This window comes from Perca fluviatilis, chromosome 5 (genome assembly GCF_010015445.1).
Source record: "Perca fluviatilis chromosome 5, GENO_Pfluv_1.0, whole genome shotgun sequence".
In the NCBI taxonomy this organism is placed as follows: Eukaryota; Metazoa; Chordata; class Actinopteri; order Perciformes; family Percidae; genus Perca; species Perca fluviatilis.
In genome coordinates this window covers 29,452,022-29,460,637 of record NC_053116.1, presented here as the reverse complement: position 1 = coordinate 29,460,637, position 8,616 = coordinate 29,452,022, and positions in this window count along the sequence as shown.

The window sequence follows — 8,616 nt, the reverse complement described above, 5'->3', positions numbered from 1 at the left end:
TCTGACTTCTCTGTATATGAGGAGAGAGGTGAGACAGCGCCACAGACAAAGTGTGGGGAGGGGGGACAGAGAGAGAGAGAAAATCGGGGAGAAAGCATGAATGCCTGTTTGCTGACGATTTTGAATCTCCTCCCCTCTATTTTTCTTCTATTCTCCTCCCACTTTATTATTCCTCTCCATGCTACTGTATCTCACTTTGAATGTAGGGCTTCATGATGGAGCTATATCTTGGATATTTTAATTGTATTCTATTCTAACCTTGCTTTACAGTAGACATTAATGTCTACTTGTTGCTACCAATGTACGGTGTATTATGCTGTTATAAGGCGATGGTGTTAACTGCTGAGCTGTCGTGCCCTACTAGAGAGGGGACGAAAAGGGTTTGGGGGTGAGAGAGGGTATATATATATATATATATATATATATATATATATATATATATATATATATATATATATATATATAGGTCTTGACAGGTGATTGTATAATTGAGTCAGAGTTAGAGGGAGAGAGGAGTGTGGTCTTGTTTCTCAGTTATAATAACTCAATTTAAAATGTTCTAATACTGTTGGCAAAACAATACAGTCTTTTGAAACCTGACATGAAAAAATATGTTTTTTCTCAAAATCAGTGATTAATTAAAAATGTAGTTAAAGAAAACCTGGCCTGAAATTTTATACATATTTATAGTTTTAGATCCTCAGCACTATATACAGTATGTTTTGTCATGTATGTCCCACACAGTAATAGATAATCTAAAAGCTTGTTCACTATTGTGTTGACAGTAAGAGTTCACAGTGAGAAACGTTGAGTTTAAAAACAATATATATATATATATATATATATATATATATATATATATATATATATATATATATATATATATTTAGGTTTTCATATGTCAGACTGGGCTTTCCTGTATGAATTAGATGAACAAGCAAAATCTGATCCTTATGTAGTTAAATGTATGGTGCTTATCAAATAGATTTTAGACTATATTATAATATATTATTATAATGTTTCTGCTCCATAAACTGTGAGCTGAATCTTGAATTTCTAGTATTCACTGAATAAAATTCAACTAATAGACTTGATAACACCCCACACTTTTATACACAGCATGCTGTGTTTGTGTGTGTGACCTCGTTAGCACACACACACACACACACACACACACAACACACACACACACACACACACACACACACACACACACACACACACACACACACACACACACACACACCATGAAACAATCACACGCAGTCGTGTGTGAATGCTGATATACTATAACCAGGGCTTTGCTGATGTCACCCGCAGCAACAGTGCCCCTGTCTCCATCATGGGGAAAAACCCGTTGCCATGTCAACCAAGCCACTCCATGTTTTAGGAGCTATTCTAAAACTAATTAACCAGAAAAAAGGAGGCAAAGAAATTTTTTTTGAAGGGCAGGGGAGGATGGTGCTGATAACGTTAGCAAAACACCAGACGCCGACATCAGCATTCAAAGAAATCTCAATAAGAAAGAGCTGTGTGTTGATACAATTTTATTTTCCATTTAAAAGAACCTCTTTTCCTTTTCTTTGCCCTTGAGATATATTTATATAGGCTTATATATATATATTTATATAGGCTCTTACAGTAATGTCAGAACTTCTCCTCACTATAGCCACAAAAATGGCCTTCCAGAGGTAGGGGAGTCAAGAATAGGTTTGGAAATTAAATAACAAAACGTATAGCGATAAATGTGCAGCAAGCCTTAAATCAGGTACTCACAACTATTTTCAAACTGATCAGAAGAAGAACAACAATCATATGAATATTATTTCTATGACAACAATACAAATCATACATATTCCTTTAATTTTTTACGTTTTGTCACAAGGAAACCTGCATGGGGTGGGGGGGGGGGGGGTCTGTTCGTCGTTCATAGTGCTTCAAATTATATTAGCCTGAAATATAGCAAGGACCGCTGAAATGTATTTCCATGGGATTTCAGGGAATTCCAGGGGTCCATGGGTTTCTGGAGGTTGTTTTTTAGGTTTTTTTAGGAGTCCCTGGAGGACATGCTGATAACATTTTGAATTGTGAAGAAATTGTTCAAGAACTCATAATAAAGGCCTCAATGAACTCTAAAATACCATTAGGAAATTATGGAACTCCCTCAAGAAACCCATGGACCCCTGAGACCCCTTATAAAAAATAAAAAAAAACTGAAAACCCTTAAAAGACCCAAAAGTTCATCAAGTACTATTTAAACTCGTGAATTCCTGAAATCTCCCCAAGGAACCCTAAAACACAGAGAAGAAACCCAAGGGAACCTTCAACAAACAGGGGTCCCCTAAGATCCCTTTGTTCTCCACTGAGGGAACCTTGGAAAACAGACAAAAACCACTTAGAGAACCTTGGGACTTTTTGACTCTGGAAAACCCTCAAGTGACCCTGAAACCTCTTTTAGGACCACTGGAACACCCTGTGGGACTGCTGGAAGATGTTCACTGACGCCTGTAAAACACTTTGGGGACCCTAAAAACCCTTAACCCTTGTGTTGTCCTCAGCTCAAATTTGACCCGTTTTCAAAGTTTTTTACATCACAAATATGGGTTTTTGTCAAGCAAATTGCCTAAAATTAACATGGATGCATGGAGGTACATACAACGTTCTTTGCAGGTTAAATTAATGATTACTTTTATTGAATTTTAGGTGTTTTATTCAATTTTATAGCATTTGAAAAAAAAACGTTTTAAATGTTTTCAAAACCGTATCCTGACTAAACTTTGAGATAAGTGAGTCTGTGATTCACTCAACATCCTGTGATCTTAACTTTAAGTCAAAAATAAGTCATAATTTCTGCTTTTTTTTTACTCAAAAATGAGGTATAATGTCATATAAATTGGATTTATTGACCATGAATAAAAAAACTTTGAAAAAAGTGACAAAGAAAAGGAAAATGTAATCTTCAATTTTGACCCGGAAGGATAACAAGTTAATGGTGGAAGGGAAGACAACACGAGGGTTAAGAAACGCTTAGCTTGTCAAAGACTATTTTACTGTAGCTCCCTGAACCCCAATATAGAGATGTACTCCTCATCACGACAGAGCAGAGGGCTGGTTAGAAGCAGTCTGACCTCTTGTGGTGAAAAGGCAACAGTGCAGCAGTTCTATTATTACATCTTATGCAGTATATCTTGGGAAGAAATGCCCTGAGCAATGATCCTTGTAAAGGTATTGTTAAACCAAACAAGGCCCAAAGCAGGACGGTGCAGAAGGAAAGTGTTCCATCAATAATTCAATCCAGCAGTAGAAAGTCTTCCCTAATGGTAAGTTTCTGTATGCATGTTGCAGAAAGCACAGCTGTTGTGCTGATGTGTGCCCCTGCGTGCAGCTCTTAGGATCTACTGCCTATAAAACTGGCTTTCTTATTACCCTTATGTGTGGCTGAAGCTCTAGTTTGTTTAGATCTTCCATCAGACAAAATGGATCTTGAATCATTAGATGCGAATGTGGGGTTTTGCCCACTAGTTGAAGAGAGCAAAGGAAGCAAAAGGAATGTTTACTGCCCACATACACCCAGATACAGCAATGCTCCTCACTGGGAAGCCACAGACATTCAGCAACACTCATTTCTGTGGTCCCTTGAGGCAAAGAGGGAGTTGGATGCATTTCAATACTGGATGATTCTCAAATTGTGCCATTTATGCGCATATCATACATGAAACAGTTTTCAGTTCATACTGTCAAGTTATGATGAAATATAATTTTGATTACTTTGATTCTCTAATTGCGAAACATCCAGTTTCTGGGGAAATTAAATTTTGTTGTATGTTGTCAATGTGGGAATTTCCCACTCTGATATAAATCAAATATGATGGCAAAAAAACCTTGTAGGTGTATTTTAAGCCGTTCACAAGGCCGAGCTGACAGACCACCATGCTTTTTATAGACCCACCCTGCTTCACATTCACACAGCTCCACATTTCACACTTGGCGCTGCTCAGTTCAGCCCTCCACTGTCAGTCAGCAGGAGCTGAGAAAAATTCATAAGTTTTATATGACAACTCAACATGGTTTGGCTGCAATAGCTATACTTGAGGTTGTAGGATCACATGCAACAACAAAATCAGTCCTGATGAGGCTAAGATGAAGGCTTGTTTGGCAAATGGCATAAGTCTTGGACAGAAAATGGGAAGCTGAGATCAGAGAGTTTTGAGCTTTTGGATTGCTCCTACTGTGGTTTATATCCAAAATGGCCACCTTGGTATGACAGAAAACAATAGTTTTTATATTGTAATTTAAATATTACAATAAATTTAATGTTAACTGAAAGCAGGATGTATCTATTGTTCTTATATTCAAGTTGCTCAAATTCAAATTGTCCTATTGTGATCTTAAAATCAAAAAATCAAGCTTCTCATATATTTGGGGATATATTTTGAAGATATATTATGGAATTTGTTATTTGATATGGAAGAAAGCAGGCTGACAAGAAAGATATTTATATGGGATAAACACATGATTGTCTCTTGGTCAAGAGAGATGTGTGCACATTGTTCTATAACTATGGGTTTGGTGTAAAGCTCAACATTGTGTTTGCTCAGAATAAAGAGCAATGGGCTGATGATATATGGACTAAAACCAAAACTGTGTATACATTTGGTATGATAAAATATAAATATGGCACTGAGAGATATGCTGTATATAATTGATCTAAAAAGACGGTCTGTCTATTAAGAAAAGCAAATTTGTTCATGTTCATGTGCTGTCTGACTGATATAGGAAATGAGTTACATTTTGTTTTCTATGCACTAATACTGAGAATAAAGTCATTTTGTAAAAAGAGATGATGCACAATGAATCAATTGGCTGTTGATTCATTGATGAAACGTTTAGATTAGTTACTTGTTACTAATAATTCTTGTTACTTTATGAGGAAAAATGGTATGTAGCAGTTATTTTAGGTTCCAGTTTATGTTATTCAAGCTGCTATTTAAATTGTGTTCCTTATACGGTCCATTTCTGTTACAGATTTTAAACAACCTAGTACATTTATCTTGATATTTTCTAGGTAAATTTAAATGTGCTACCCAAATGGAAAGTGTCAATGCTGAAACACAAGAAAAAGCACACAAATGCAAAGCTTTTTCACAGTACCTTGTTTAAAGAAATTCAAACTTCAACTTTTTGGGAAATGCACTTACTGGCTTTCTTTCCGAGAGTCAGATGAGAACATCAATACCACGCTCATGTCTGTGCATTAAGTACAGAGCAGCAGTAGAGTAGGGAGCAGAGGGGCAATTAGCCTAGCTTAGCATACAAAAACAGCAGCAAATGGATGGAAAACAGTTTATCCATCTGCTCAGTACCTCTGTGCAGCGTCTGCGGCTAAAACCTCAAATTCAGTCTTTCAAATTCAAGTCATTTTTACATCAGTTCCTCAATTCCTCATTTCCTCATGTGCTCATTCCTTGTTCACTTTCTTTGATCCAAATTTTCTAACTTCTGAGGTCCCAGCGCCGGTAAATAAAGCTCACATCATTAACATGTGGTTAAAAGGGTTAGCTGGAGCCCTGTTTGGTTTGCTTGTCATGATCTTATCTTCCACCAGCAGGATTTGATATGTTTTTTCTTTGTTGATGTATTCTGGATTCATTACAATATCTATTTCACGTCAACATGTCATTCACGAGTAAGCAGAGAAAAGCTGTAAGGAGCTCCTTGTTCCTTGCCGGGTTTCACTTTGCTTTTCTTTGTGGAGTTCAGAGACAGACAGGCCAAGCACAACATGAAGAATGCTGGGAAACACCTCGCCCAAACACCGGAGGACAGTTTGCTGTCCAACATGACTGACCATATGAGACTTTCTGAGGAAGTGTGAGGGACATTCTGTGGCTTGCCTGCACATGTGGACGGTGACTGGAAGTCACAGTTCCATTTGTCTCAATAACTAAGCAATCCCAGTTGTGTGTATCGTGTGTTAGGGCCTCGCTCTGCCAGAACTCCCTCTGTGTCAGGCACAATGAAACCATAATATTAGCTCTAGAATCACATGATAGACTGAGCATGTTGAAAACCACTGTCTGCAGATTGACCGCTCTTCCCTCCCTTTCCTGCCACTTCTGATCTCTTTTTCCCCATTTTCTGTGTTTCGCCACAGAAGCACCAAAATAGCCCTCTTAGCTTTGAGGAAAACATATTTTGATGACACAAAGCTGAATGGCTGCTTTGTCCTGCAAAAAAGGGTATGTGAAAATGGGAAGGACTTTTGCTGGCTAATGGTTCTGGGTACTTGGCCTGCAGCGAAGTTGGCAAGGTCTCTCAAGGCTACACCAACAGGAAATTGCATTAATCCGGAGCTGGGCTGAAGTATTTCACTCCCTTCTTCATTCAAGGCTTTGCCAGGGTTTCAGCGGACCACCTTGGCCGTCCTGGTAAGAGAAGAACAGGGGTGGGAGGCCTCTGGGTATGGCTGAAACCTCCCCGTCCATGTGCTCCCTAATTGGTTTAATGACCGTAATTATCTGCTGGAGTGCATGTTGTGCAGGGGACGATTAATGGCCTCCAAAACATATGCAGACAGGCGGAAATTAAGAGAGGGGGGCGCTGAGACAAAGAATAGCTCTGCAAAAAGAGAGCCATAAAGTCGCAGAGAGATACGCATCCTGCTGGGTAAGAGAAACAGAATAAAGACACAGCGCTTTTTTTCTCTTCTTAATGGGAATTTTGTTGCTGTTAAAATGTCATATTAACTTCTAAAGCTTGGATTTTTTTGATAGAAAAACAACAACATTAAATCCTGTAATACAGGTCAGGTCATACCACCCATGCAGTTAGAAGGTTAACATGAACTTCATGACGCTCCAGGAAAAATATGTAGTACAGGAACCACCACAGTTGTTGAAAGCTAAATGATGTAAGTTGCAGTAACACTAATGTCCTCTAGATGCTGACTCTGACTGACAATTGATCTCTGACTGCATTGAATCCCATTTTAAAAACTTCATCTTTTCAGTTGAAATGCAGTAATTAGTTTTTTTTCTTCCACACAAGTTAGGGTCATGATGGTAAATTTCACTCTAGGGCTTCAACTAATGAACTGTAACTCATTTTTTTTTAATTAATCAAATTATCATTTGGTCTATAAAATGTCAAATAAAAAATGTCCATCACGGTTTCCTAAAGCACAAGGTCACATCTTCTAACAGCCCAGAACCCAAAGATATTGAGTTTACTATCACATAAGACAAAGAAATGCATCAAATCCTAACAATTGAGAAGCTGGTACAAACACAAACACATACTTGTTTATTTCTTCTCACTGCCATACACGCTGCACTGCTTGTACAGCACAGTACCACACCACAATCCTGTTTATACACCACCAATCTGACCTGTATATAATGTAGCAACTGTATGCTTGTCGTATAACATTATTTTCATACCTAGGTACCTGAACACAATAGCTACTGTATATGTTTATGGTTGTGTGTTAGGCTGTCTATATTTATATCTCCCCGTACATTGGTTTTCAGCTCTGTCAAATTCCTTGTGTGTGTAAAAATACTTGACCCGTAGCTGACTCTGGTGTTTTAGGGATATGTTTTCTTAAAGGACAGGTGTCTCAGCCTATCAGATTGGTTACCACTCAACCCACTCTGGTCTACCTAGGCTGTTTCCCCTTCCATCAAATGTGGATCATTAAAACAATGATAGTGAACTGAAATCCAGGCACAAAAACATTCCTTCACAAACATCACAGAAACTACAGACATGTTTTGTAACATGTATGTAAATCATGGACCTACAGTAATTCTGGACCGTATAGCTTATACATTGGTATTGATTCTGTTAGAAATGGGTTTTCTCCTTTAATTCACTGTGAAATGCTCTTATTAACCTACCATGTCTAAAAAAAAGTTACACAAAATACATTTCTTTTAAAAATTTAGTGCGTAAATTTTTGATATTATTGAACGTCCGTTACATTCAAGCGGTTGCCTAGGGAAATTCTAAAGGGAAAAAAATCTCTGCATATTTTTTCCCTCAATACATATGGGACCATTTTCATTATGTAGCACCTTCAACCCTGCTACCTCACCTTTAGAACAGCGGCACCGAAATGTTTATAGGCTCTTGTAAAGACGGATCTGTGAGAATTTTTATGTGTTGAGTGACATCAGCGAGTGCCATTAGCTGGAATATGGAGTGAATTAGGCCGGCGTTTCAAAATATACAGAGTCTGCAGAAAGACAAGGCTTATGTCAACAGCGGCTTGTGTTTCTGCTCTCCACTCCCTCTCATGTCGCCTGGCTGACATCAAACAGATCTCAGCAGCACAGTTTGGGAAAATGCTAGATGCTGGTAATAATTATTTGTTCCTCGCTGTCTCATTAAATAAATTCATTAAAGCACTTAGTTCCAGCAGCTTTCTGTTTTCATACTCGGATTAAACCTGGAGAGGAGCTTTGGAAGAATTCAGAGTGTAATCTTGGATCAGGACATATAAAATGTTCAGTTGAGAATGCAGTGAAAATAGGAAAATTGAGGGGCTTGGAGGAGACTTTAGGGAGAAGAATAATCTGCAAAAAGCCCTGGAGCGCTGGTGAGAGAAACGGCAGC